Source organism: Coloeus monedula (assembly GCF_965178545.1).
Source record: "Coloeus monedula genome assembly, chromosome: 9".
Lineage (NCBI taxonomy): Eukaryota > Metazoa > Chordata > Aves > Passeriformes > Corvidae > Coloeus > Coloeus monedula.
The window spans coordinates 7,854,619-7,868,055 of NC_138789.1; positions in this window are offsets into that span (position 1 = coordinate 7,854,619).

A 13,437-nucleotide genomic window follows, 5' to 3' on the forward strand; every position below is an offset into this window, starting at 1 on the left:
ACTGAGGAGAAATACTTAGACCTTTTATTATGGGATTTTTCTTTTGGCATAAAACTGGAGACCTTGAGCAGGCAGAGTCTGTCTTAACACAGTTGCAAAGCAGTGTCTTGCAAAAGCATGACTGAACTGTGCATGGTTCAGGAGCAGCCTCAAAACCTGTGGTTTCAATCTGGCTCAGTGCAGTAAAGGCAGCAGTCTGGGGCGCTGCCCTGCATCTTGGCTCTGCTGGTGTTTGTAGGTGGCTCAAACACACCACCTGTGGCTGATCCTGACATACTTGAAGGCTCACCTTCAGCAGAGCTGCTCTTAAACTTGTTCACCAAACCTGGGGCTGGCTGTGCAGACCTGCTCAACAAGATTGAACCTTACTGGCAGGTGGGGTCTGCACAGCAGCTGAAACCAAGCTCCTGAAGAGCTGGCCTGAGAAGCACACACCTGCCTCAACTGTGAGAACAGATGCCTTGCTGTCCCCTGGGTATGGGCACTTAAGGGTTTTAACCATGACTGGCTGGAAAGGATGATGTTAACCTGGACTCAGGGCCAGTCTGCTCTGTTTGGAGCAAGAGTGAGAGGTTACCATGTTGTTTTATCTATTTAACTCTTTTTATATCAAACTATTGTACCAACCATTCTTCCTGTTGTTCATCTGGGGACCCTCACCAAGTACCTGCCACCAAGTAACTTCAAGTGCTGTAATGAATAAATGACTGAAACTGACTTGTCCTTGATGCAGTGGTGTTTTTACTCCAGTGTCCGTCTACTTTTGACTTGGAGGGCTGGAAGGAAGTTTGGTTTGTCGCCTTGTGCTATAAACCTGTGTGTACCTGGGAAGTGTGGAGTCTCCTCTCTGCCTCAGGAGAGCTGTTAACCACCTTTCTGGCTTACTTCTTTAGTTAAGGAAAGATGTGAGTGATTTCTGGAGACTTCAGTGCGGTTTTGTGTGCTGAGCCCCTGTAGGAAGTCTGAGACTATTTCCCAGCCTTGGGCTCTTGGGAGATGTCTCTGGTGCTTGCTCACCCTGCTGTGCCATATAATTACTGGTTTAGTGCTCCCTGGTAAGGGAGCCCGGGCACTTCCCTGGGGCTGCCAGGGATCAGGTGACATTAGAGGGCGGCTGTGCTGTATACCCAGGCTGGTGCCTCCTGCCAGGGTGCCCAGAAAGAGGAGTGGCTCAAGTCTGGGTAGGAAACCTGCACAGAGCTGGCAGCCAGGAGAATCCAGGCTTTTCATGGAGTTGGCGTGCCGGGATACCGATTTAAAGAATCTTGCTTTTATTTTCTAAATTCTTCCCATCCCTCACTGGTTTTGAACAGAGCAGAGGGCTACTGCCAGTGGGGTGGTACCAGCAGTAGAGGTGTGTCAGTCTTGAGTTTGGGCTGAGGAGACCCTGCCAGTTCATCCTTGCGTGAAGACCTGGGCCCCCAGCACTAGTGTGGATAGGAATGTACTTGGTTTTGGCCTGACATTAGAACAGAAGGAGGAGCTGGCCAGTGTGGGGTGGTGCTTCTCCCAGCTGTGGCTGTAGCTGTTCAGAGATGTGAAGCAGATTGGGCTGTGCCTGCGTGGCTGTTTATTTAAATGCAATAAAGCTGGTCCCAGCACCAGATCTGGATTTTCTGGCTTTGTTCAGCTGTGTCCTAAAACACCCTGGCACCAAACCCCTCTATTTCCAGTGCAGTGCCTTCTCTTCTCCACAGGGAAGGAGTCAGTGGCTGGTTGTTCTCTTCAGCTTGGGGCATTTGATCCCCACAGCAGCCTGCAGCAGTGCTTGGCTCCTTGTTCTGGAGAGTGATGAAGCACATTGTCTTGGTTGGTTCTGGATGAGCATCTTGAGCTTTGCTGTGCTCCTGCCCTGGGATGTAGTAGGTGACACTCACTGCCTCCACCTGCCCCAAATCCAGAGGCACTCAGTCATTCCTTATCCCAGCCTCATTCTCTCTCTGGGCTGAGATAAATGAAATAGCAAGGGTTACTTGGAACAGAGTCTGACACAATGCTTCTGAGTTGAGTGCCACTTAGTGGGAAATAGGCCAAGCTGATCACCTGTAGTGCCCTGTGCCAGCTGTGTGCTGGCACTGCAGCTGTGCCAGGCTTAGGATTTGAATGCAGTGAGGTCTGGAGATCCTAGAAGGCATAGCTTTGAATAATCTAGCATAGTTAAGAAAAATAAATGTTTTCTGGTATATGAGTTTGGTGGTTCTGTTGGGGTTTTTTTCTCAAAGCTTGGAAAAAAGGGGAAAGTTTCTAGGATGGGCAGAGGTTGATGACCAGAGGTAGGACCTTTTAGTTTTTATCTCAGGTGTGCCTGTAGGATGAAGTTGGACATTTATCAGGAAAAGTGGGGATGGGATGGGACAAGTGGTTTTTGCCTACGGGGCATGCAGTGTCTGATAAGGGGAGAGGATGTGTGACCAGTCTTTATCCATGACACTGGTGTCAATAAAGCTATGAACATGTTTCTGCTTCATCTTAAAAGCTCTCTCTAGCTCTTCCTTGAGGATTTATGGCTCAGGGCTAGAAAAGATGTGTTTTTCTGTCCTACTGTGAGCTCAGCCTGCTGCATGGTTTAGTTTCCCCTCAGTAGCTGTGATAGCAGCTGGTGCTCTGAGATGTGTGTTACATCCTGGGAGATGCACATGTAGGATTCAGGAGTTGTGGGGGATCAGCTGCAGCACGTGGTTGTGCTTGATGTGGATGCAAAGTGACCTCTGGAGACCTTCAGAGTCACGTGAAGAAGGAAGAAAAGGTGCTAAAACACAAGCTGAGCCCTGGAGAGTTGAACAACCTGAAAAGACGGGATGCACTTGTGGTTTCCCACGAGTTTGGTTCTGCATGGAGCTGGAAATCCACAGTCAGCCCAGGTGTCTCCTAAGGAATGCTCTTCAGTTGGAGGAGGTGCTCCAGTGTTCCATGGCACTTGTCACAGGTCCCTGCTTCTCTGTAGGGGTTCCTGCCTGCTTTTGTGACCCCAGGCATCATTGTCCACGCCTTTCTGCAGAAAAAGACTTGGCTGTGCTCAGCCTCACTTTCTGCCCCTCCCTTCCCTGTGGTGAGAAGCTGGATGTCTTTGCACCTGAAGGATGGGACTGTTTTGTGGTATGGGAGCCATAACCACCTCCCACATTTTGTCTTTTGTCCTGAAGGCATAGGTAGGACCTGGAGCCCTGAAACAGGGACTGACCAGAGGACAGGGCTCAGTTGTTGGCTGCTCCCAAGGGTGCTGTGCCCCTGGTTTGGCTGCCCACCACCCAGCTGGCTGTGAAAAGACCTGGCCAGTGCTGAGGATGTGCAGAGAAGGATGGCTCCTCATGCCCTGCTCCTGGCTAGCAGACACCTGTGCATGGAGCTTAATCCCCCAGCTAATCCCTTTCAGCTAGACCTGACTCCTCTGTGCAATGAAAACAGGTCCTGCCCTGAGCCAGGAGCCCTGTGGTGCAGGGTGGTGAGAAATTCCAGCTGGGATAGGGGAAGAGCTGGCAGCAGCAGCCATGAATCACTGCTGATACAGGAGCTTGCTCTTTGTGATCCTTGGATATGGAGCTTTCCAGAGAACCTCCAGGGCAGGTCTTGAGTGGTTGCCCTATGAAAGCCTGCACAATCAGCTGCGTGATCTGATATCTCATGACCATGCCTCATCCTGAGCCACTGGTTTTTCACCTTTGTGGGCAGACACGTTGCCTTGCTCCAAACAGCCTGAGTTCTCCACTGCTTTTCAGCTCAGCTGGCTTTCAGCTATGTAGGGCATGGATAACAGGAGGGTGGGTGGCAACTGAGCCCTGGCCAAGGGAGGATAAAGCTTGAGATCAGTGTGTCAGCTGAAATCCCGTGGTTGGGTGACCCTTGCCCCTCCAGGAAGGGAAGGGAATGAAAAATAACAACAAGGACTGGCATGTCCCTGTAAACAGGTGGATGTAATACAGCCAGCTTGTTTGGAAAGATCCAGGCTTAGTGGATGGCAACTTTCATGTTGAAAGTCTTGGAGGGGAGCTGCCCAGAGTAGGGAGAGATGTAGCTCTGAAGAGCTGGGTGAGAAATGGGGAGCAGAAACCCCTCTGAGAGTGTTGCAGCAGCATGGCATGGCTGGCTGTCAGGGAAGAGCCAAGAGGGACCTGGATCTGTGTGGGTTTTGCTGAGAATGGGCAAACAGTAGAGCCCTGAGAAGTTTTTGGCTATGAAGAAGAGCTTGCACCTCCAGCCAGCCCTACTCCAGGGGCTGGTGGCCTGAAGGCTGACCCAGGCAGCTCAGGGCTATGTCCAGGTGAGGTCTGAAGTCTCCAGGGATGAACACCTCGCAGTCCCTCCCAGGCCCTGTCCCAGGGCTGCTCTCACACACTGCAGCTTCTCTGCAGCTTCCCAGGGAGAGTGAGGCTGAAGGGTGCAGTGTTGGAGGCTGGGGGCAGAGGTGTGCCATATGGCCAAGGAAATGGGAAAGCCCAAAGAGAGCCAAGACTACCCTCAGGGTCAGGGAGGATTGTCAGTGTTGCTTTGAAAAACAAGGAGTTGTGCCCAGAGGAGAACTCTCAAAGGGAACTCCAGATGGATTCAGGGAGAAGAATCAATGTGAGTGGTAAATTCTTTGTTAAGCTCATCAGCTGATGCTCCTGTGTAAGAGCAGAGCTTGGAGAGGCTATGATGCTGTAATTAGCATTTTAACAAAATGCTCAGTGAGAGGGGCCTGGAAAGGCCCTGCCAGACACCCTCTGCAGATGCAAGGATTTGTATCAAACCAGAGTGCTAGCAGGGGGGAAAACAGGGCAGGCAGATGACATTCACCTTGAGGCAGAGCAGCTGAGCTGCTCGCTGGGCATTCATATCTCCCTTAAAGCTGCCTCAAGCACAGCAAACAGGAGTGTGGCTGGGTAACCAGCCTGGGCTCAAGCTGTGCAAGGCAGCACAGATGCTGAACGTGTATGTAGGACCCTCTTTGGTGAAGGAGAAGCTACTAAGGACAAAGATGACCTCAGGGTGCACCACGGAGGCACAGCTCCAGACTTGCCGTGTTTCTGTCTGTCTCAGCAGAAGCTTAGGTCAGCTCAGCTGGTCTCAGTGGAGCTATGTCCCTTGGAAGCTCCATGAGTCACCGTGGCTGGCACTCCTCTGGGCAGCACATGGCAGGTGAGGGAATATTTCATGTCTTTGTCATCTGAGCAGAAGGTGGCTCATTTTTGGTGAGCCAGGAAAAGCCAAACTGGCTGAGATGGTTTGGATAAGTGACTTCTAAGCAGCAGTGTGTGAAGGCTGTAGGGATGCAGCTCTGTCCTGGCTAGCCTGTGGAGTCCTGGGACGTGTGTGCATGGCCTCCAGGTACCAGGGGTTTATTAATGGCCTTGAAATGCAGTAGCACTACTCAGAGCCAAGCAGATCCTCACACTGCCTACCCACACTCTGCCTGTCAGCAGCTGCCACAGCTCGGGGTTCTGGAGGGCTGGATCGCATCCCTGCCTTGCATTCCTTGGATACCTTTCAACAGGTCATGGCTTCCTTGGCTTTGGGCAGCTCTTGGGCTCACTCAGGCTCTTCCTGCTGTGCCCAGCTCATGATAGGCATTCTTGTCTGGAGAGGGATGTGCTGTCACTTGGGTCTGGGCTGCATGGATGGGAGCAGGCAGAATGTTGTGGGAGGCACGACTCAGGTGCATGTGATGGCAGAGGTGCTGGAGGGTTGGATGGCTCCTCCTCTGGGCTTGCTGCTAGGCAGCGGCAGAGGTCAGGGTCAGTGAAGTTAGGGAGAGAAGCCCACAGCAGGCACATTGCCTTGTGTTTAGGCTGGGAACACCAGATCAAGGTCAGAGGAGTTGGAAAGGCAGGAGCAATTGGCAGCTTGGGCATGGCTCTGTACATGGGCAGTGGGGCACATCTGCAGCTGTTTTGTTACAGACTCACTGCAGTGTTGGTGGCATGGGCTCTGGAGGCCCCTGCTCAAGGATGTCCCTCCTGGAGCAGGACTAGCCAAAGCATTAATAATCCACCTCTTGGTTCCCTGCAGGGCCACATGGTGCTGGCCATGTCCTTGCGTTCTCCTGCTCTCCTTCCCTGCCCGAGCCATGAGGCTTTTGGATTCAAGGGTGTTATGAGCTGGTGTTGTGCACCTGAGGTAAGAGGTCCATCATCTTAGCCAAGCATGGGCTGTAGGGTGAGCTGTCTCCAAGAGGGACAGTGTGTGGGGTTAGTGTAGCACCGGGGCGCTCAGCCATGGGGACATCCATGATGGAGCTCCCGCTCTGCATGGGGTGGGTGCGCTGGCACATGCCCTGCCCCAAAGAGGGGCTTTGGGGGACCCCTCTGCCATGTGCAGGGGGACAAGAAGTCCTTCTGGGACTGAACCTTTGCCTTTCTGAAATCCAGGCATGGGGCCAATGAATCACGCAGCAGCAGGGCAGCCCAGCAGGAAGCTCTGCCGGGTGCAGCTACCTCAGCCTCGTGGGCACCAGTGGCTTCCTCCCACCCACGTGGTGGTGGCCCTTGGCATTTCCATCATCAGCAAAGCCCTTCCGGTGCTCCTGGTGTCCCAGGCACAGTGTTTAATGAGGAGGGACAACGAGGGTAGGACATTCCTGCAGGAAATGTTGCTCCTCCATGAGCATGGTCATTCTCTGACCATGGAGTCTGAGAGCTGTGTCCAGCCTCTGCTCTCCTGTCTTTTCCCAAACTCAAGGACAACAATGTTGGGGTGTCGAGCAGTGGAGTTGGCAAGGATATAGAGGAGAAGGGTGACCATGAAGTCAAGGTGGTTGGGGAAGAAGCTGATGGTGTGGAGGTGTCCTCCCAAACACCTCTTGGGCCCCCAGAAGCCCCCAGGATCTTCAGTGAGGTGTGGCACTGACCATGGTAGAGTGATCTGCCCACGGTATCCCTGAGCAAACAGAGAGCATGTTGGAACAGGTTTCATAGAGTCATGGAATATCCTGAGTTGGAAGGGACACAAGAATCATCAAAGTACAACTCCTGGCCCTGCACAGGACACCCCAAGAATCACACCAGGTGCCTGAGAGCATTGTCCAAATGCTTCTGAAACTCTGGCAGGCATGACCACTTCCCTGGGGAGCCTGTTCCAATGCCTGACAGCTCCCTGGGTGAAGAACCTTCTCCTAACATCCAGCCTAAGCCTTGCTGGACACAGCTTCTTGCTATTCCCTCGGGTTCTATTGCTGGTCACCAGAGACAAGAGATTGGTGCCTGCCCTTCTGCTTCCCCTTGTGAGGAAGCTGTAGACTGCTATGAGGTCTCCCCTCAGTCTCCTCTTTTCCACGCTGATCAAGCCAAGTGACCTGCCTGCTCCTCGTATGGCTTCACTTCCAGGCCCTTCACCATGCTGGCAGCTCTCCTCTGGGCATTAAGAGGACCCCCAGGTGACGCTGGGCAGGTTTGGTGGCACTGGCACTGGTGCCATCTCCAGATGTGCTGCTGGTATATGGTGCCTGCTGGAGAAACCTGTCCCAGCATATCACACTTGTTCAATCAGCTTCCCTGAATGCTGCTGCTCAGGCTGACACTCGCAGCTCGATGCCTGAGGAGCATTGAGTTCACTCATTCCCAAGGGATATGTCAATACTGTCAATTGTGACACAGGCCTCTGTCAGGGAGAGGTCATGTTTTTATCAGGTCTTGCTAATCTCTATTTTCTCCCCACCTTTTTTCCCTGCCCATGCAACCCTCAGTGAGGTGCTCAGCAGTGATTTGATTGCTGTGGGGCAAAGGTAGGCTTTCCCGATGTTTATCAGAGCACAGGTACGTGAGCTGTGGGTCCAACCACGGTGGCCTGGACACCTCAAAACTTCTGCTTGGAGCAGGACAGGCTGTCCTGGACCTGGCCATGCTCACTTTGCCAGCAGTGCTGAATGTTGACCCCCAGCAGCCTCTGCAGGGGCTGGCTGGGGTGCGCAGGCTCGCCTGGGTCTCCCTGCAGAGTCCCCTGACCTCTCAGGTCCACGGTTCAGCTCAGGAGAGTGCAGAGAAGGGTAATAACAAGAGGGACATCCCAAGGTGGGTGCCAACACAGCTGGGAGTCATGTGGGTCAGCCAGGCTGGTTTCTCTGGAGCCAAAAGAACTGGAGCCAACCAGTCCTCAGAGCCTCACTTTTGTCCAAGTTGGAGGTTTCCCCAGAAAATTCTAATGGGGTTTTTGTCTGGGAGATTGAAACAGAAGGTTTTGCTTCCTTGCTTTGTCCTTGAGCAGTTCCATGGCTACCCCAAGCCCCTGCTTCCCCTTGAGGACCCTTCTTGTCCCCTGCCCTGTCTTGGCAGGGTTGCTCTGAGCACAGCTGGGCCAGCATGAAGACAGGGGAGCATGGAGGGGGCCCAGGAGAGGGGGGAAGGTGTGTGGGCAAGGTGCTCCACTCAGGGCTCCATGGAGACATTGCTGTCCTTCTGCACCAGCATGGTAAATCGTGGCTTTTGTCTAAAAAACACTCATTTTGTGCTGAAAATTCATCATGAGAGGTGCTGCTTTTTGTGACGAGGTGCCAGTGCCAGCTTGTCCAGTGTGCAGATGGGTGCTGGTGCAGCCGCCATGCCAAGGGGCAGTGTGGGCACACATGTGCAGTGCCTGGGCATGACACTTCCCACTGGTGAATCCTTCCTGTCACAGCCTCCCACTGAAGGGTGGGATGTGCAGATGTGAGAGGGGCAGAGGGCACAGGCTGATCCTTCCCAAACAGGCCAGAAGTGGAGGGGCAGCTCCTATCCCTGCGTGTCTGAGTGCTGATGCAGCAGCCTGGCAGTGTGTGGGTGTGCTGGAAGTGTGCTGCTGAGGCAGGGCACTGATGTTGGCCAAGTGGCCTCAAAACCCAGGGACTGTCTTGCAGAGCCCCACACAGCAGAGAGGGCACGTGTCTGATGGGACGGGATGTTGTGCTCAAGATTTGTGTTTTGAAACACAGCAAGGCAGAACCTTGCCTTGATCACAGGGGCCAGGATTAATTACAGTGTGAAGTGGGGATGGGTACACTCAGCTGGCATCTCAGGGAGGCTGGATGGAATGCCTGCATCCCTGAAGGTGCTGGGAATGAGTTAGGGCTCAGAGGGATGGACACACCCTTACATTACCCACTGGATTTCTTTGTTGTTTTCTATGCTGTTCAAACCAGGACTAATAGCCAGACCTGTTTTCCTGACTGTGCCATGAGTGGGGTAGCCATGGGGCAGGGGTTTCCATGGATGAAGAGCAGCCTACTCTGTAGGTACCAGTGCTAGCACAGGCACAGGACAGACTCTCTTGATGTGTAGGAAAGCCTAGGTGAGTCCCAAAAGTCTCTGACACTGGTGGGAAAATGTCAGACCTCAGCACCTGCCAGTGTTTGGTGAATGGGAACAGGAAGCCAGGAATTTCAGCATAATTTCATTATAAGGCAGAACCTGTATGAAGCCCTGCTTTCCTCACACTGCAGTGATCTTTGTCACTGAGCTTTGTCATCAGTGCCTGTGCAGCTCAGCTAAGTGCAAGTTCTCCTAAACCCAGCTTTAAGCTGCTCTCATAAGCTCTTACAGGTGGAACAGACCTGTCCAGGGAGCCTGGGGCTCATCCCAGCCAGCTAATGCATCTGACACAGTGCAACTCGCCTGGCCTGCTCCTGATTACAAAAACCATTCTTGGAAAGTTCCATTACTACTGGTTTTTGAACACATTTTTAAATACATTTTTTATTCTGGCTTGGACAGGCCTGCTCTACCTGCCCAGGTATTCTGACGGAGGAATGCTGAAGGGTCAGGCTTGGGGCAGTCATGCCTCCCGCTCCTGTGGACAGCCCTGGAATGGTTTCCGGAGCATGTGCTGCTCTCCCAGGTATCATTTGACACACAGACGTAAACACAAGTCTCACTGCTGAGGTCAGGAGGGAAACCTCTCAAATTGCTGTGCACCTCAGGGTCACATCACGAGTTTTCCTGCCTGGTTAATTCACTCCATGGGACGGATTTCCTCCTTCAGCGGATGGGCGTAGGAAGGAGCTTCCCTCACCCTGGGCACCTGCAGCAAACCTGTGTGGTGGAGCTGTTGCACGAGGCTCTGTCACTTGCTGTGGCTGCTGCCAGGCTGTGTGGCCTCCTGCCATCCCAGCCACACGTTGTGCCAGGTGTGTGCCAGCTGCTGAGTCCGCCTCTCACTTCACAAGCTCGCCTACCTCCGCCAGCCCTTGGCAGCTGCAGGAGTGTTGCCTTCAGGAGCTCTGGCTGCTGCTGGCAGCAGGCGTGGAGCTGTAGAGCCCAGGAACATGGTGACATATTCCAGCAGCCTCTCTCTATATGTGACCTCAGGAAGGCATGGAGACCAGCTCACAGTGCCTTGCAGAATCCAGCGTGGGAATACAGGCCACACCTGCTTTGGTCTCTCTCAGCAGGATGTGGTGCTGACACCCAAGGCCACAGGACCAAAACCCATATGAGCTGAGGCCACAGGGAGATTCTGGGAAGAGCTCCAGCATGTACCAGGAGCGTGCAAGGATCAACCACAGCCTCTAGCTCATCTTGCTCACCTCTGGGCCAGATAACAAGGAAAATTATGTGTCACATCCATGTCATGCTAGGGATCTCTCAGGTTTTGACCCTAAGTTAGTTGATGTGTGTCCTTTTGGCCTGGCAGGAGTGCCTGACAAACTAGAGACTTGGTCTGCCATGTGGTGACAGGCTGGGGAAAATGGGGTGACAGGGACCTCATGCAGTTCAACACAGGGAAGGGCAGAGTCCTGCACCAGGGCACGAACAGCCCCCCACACCAGTATGTGCTGGGCCACCCAGCTGGAAAGCAACCTGTCAGAGAAGGCCCTGAGGGTGCTGGTAGGGAACAAACTGAACGGGAGCCAGGAACACGCCTTGGCAGGGAAAAAGGCAAATGGTGTCCTGGGTGCAATTAGGTGAGGGCTGATAGCAGTCACAGGGGGGATCCTTCCCCTCTGCTCAACGCTGCTCGGCCCACACCTGGAGTGCTGCATCCAGCGTGGGGCTGCCCAGCAACAGGAGAGACACTGGAGAGCTTCCAGTGGGGGGCCACTGCGATGGAGAAGACCCTGGAGCATCTCTCCTGCGAGGAAAGGCCGGGCGCGCTGGGGCTCGTCCCACCTAGAGGAGGCTCGGGGGGTCGCGGGCAGGCCAGCACGGCTCGCTGGCCCCGGTAGGAAGCGTTTTAACTGCGAGGAGCTGTGAGGAGCCGCAGCCCCGAGCGCCCGGGTGTCCGGGCCGGGCGGTGCCGCGCGGGGGAGCTGCGCCCCCGCCAGAGGGACGGGGCCGCACCGGCCGGGAGAGCTGCCGGGCATCCCGGGCGGGAGAGCTGCCGGGCATCCCGGCGGGAGAGCTGCCGGGCATCCCGGGCGGGAGAGCTGCTGGGCATCCCGGCGGGAGAGCTGCCGGGCATCCCGGGCGGGAGAGCTGCCGGGCATCCCGGGCGGGAGAGCTGCCGGGCATCCCGGCGGGAGAGCTGCCGGGCATCCCGGGCGGGAGAGCTGCCGGGCATCCCGGCGGGAGAGCTGCCGGGCATCCCGGGCGGGAGAGCTGCCGGGCATCCCGGCGGGAGAGCTGCCGGGCATCCCGGGCGGGAGAGCTGCCGGGCATCCCGGCGGGAGAGCTGCCGGGCATCCCGGGCGGGAGAGCTGCTGGGCATCCCGGCGGGAGAGCTGCCGGGCATCCCGGCGGGAGAGCTGCCGGGCATCCCGCCGGGTCCGCCCGGGCACCCGCGCCCAGCCCCTGCGTCCCTCGGGAGCGGTCTCCGGGCGAGGGCGGTCACCAGAGACCCCAGCTGTCCCCAAAGGGCAGGATGTGCCGCCGCCTGTGCTGTGTCCCTGTCCCGCCGATCTCAGCACGGCCTGACATGGCAGTGAATGGCTCCCCGCATCCAGTGCCGGGGGCATCCCGGGCCTTAAGCCTCCCACCGCCACACCCGTGGCCTGGTTTGACCCGCAGTGTCTCCCTGCTGCAGGGCCCCCGCACAAGGCTCTGCCCTCGCAGGGGCCCAGACAAGCACAGGGAGGTGAGGCACTAAGGACATGCTTTCAGGGGGCAGGTTTTTGCACTCACGGCTCCAGGCACAGACATGCTCGTTTCCTATCTAGAGACTGTTAAACTCCCTTTTCCCCATGGTGATGGTGATGGTTTTTCTTGTAGCACTTTGAAGAGCATTGTCTACCTGCATCCTCGGGCAGCCCTGGCTTTGCTCAAGCTCAGTAACACAGAATGGGGTCAGGCATGGGGATGCTGGGGCCTCCTGCTTGGAACAAAGTTTGGGCCAGCCTCCATCAGCAAGACAGAAAAGCCAGAACCACACCTTCTTGCTCTGCTGTCCTCCTCAATCTGTGGATTTGTCTTGTTTTTTTCTTGAAGGAGGAATGTTCAGACTCTAGAGATTACTGCTCTGAACCCAGAGTGTCTGTCAATTTCTCTCCGTGCCCCCAAAGGACAACCTTAACCCCATCTTTAACCCAAACTAAATATCACCAGAAATGCTTTCTTCCCCTTAGAAAGAAAAGAAATCAACAGGGGATGTCAGTAACGTATGAAATATTTCCTTTTAATTTTGAAATACTGTGGTTGATTTGTTTTCCATTTTTCCAGGCTTTGAAAGTGATCATTAGGAAAAGGCCTCCACAGACGCTGTTTGCTGTGGCAGCTCTCAGGGCTGGTCTCACTGCCAGCCCTGGCAGTACCATGACTGCACGGGGGTCTGGTCCTCTGGGCCAGGCTGGGGGCTCCAGAAGCCCTGGTCTGGCAGCCTCAGGACAGCCTGTGCTGACAGATGGAGTAGCTGCCCTCAGGGAAGTTGAGCCATGGAAACAGAAGTGAAGGAGCTGATGCTTAAGGGACCTATTGTCCTTGAGACAGGCTGCTGGGGGAGGCTTTTACAAATGCCTTTTTTCCTCCCACTGCTCTCCAGTTGACCAAAGGTTGGCTGTCCTCCTCCCAGCCTCCCTGGTTGCTTCCCCTCCTGCTCTGCTCCACTCAGCCTTGCTGCAGAGCCCACACGGCCCTGCCCCCTTCTCCACAGGCTTCCCTTCCCAGGGAGGCCAGAGGAGAGGGAGGCACAGCGCCATCCCGCACGAATCCTGAGGTCAGCATCTTCTGCCATCTGCTGTGCCACAGCCACTTCCTCTCTCACACAAGATGTTTTCTTCGTGTCTGGCAGCTCCATCCCCACAGAGTGACCGTGGGAGACAGTGGTGGGATGGAGGAGCTGGAGTCCCCCTAAGGAGGGTGCCTGGTCCCAGGGCTGCAGGCACCAGGTTTGGGGTGGTTTTGGGATGCGGGTGCATTAGGGACTGGGGGTGCTTGGCTTGTGCACAGCCTTGCTTCAGCAAGAGCTTACGTGGTCTCTCGTGCCACTTGCTGTGTGTGTGACCTCTGCCTGTGACCCATGGGCATGTTCTGAGGAAAATGTGAGCCCATGCCATAGCTGGGACGTGGTGCTGGCCTGCGTTGGTGTGTTTATAGGCGCATCTCAGTCTTCCTTCCGCGTCAG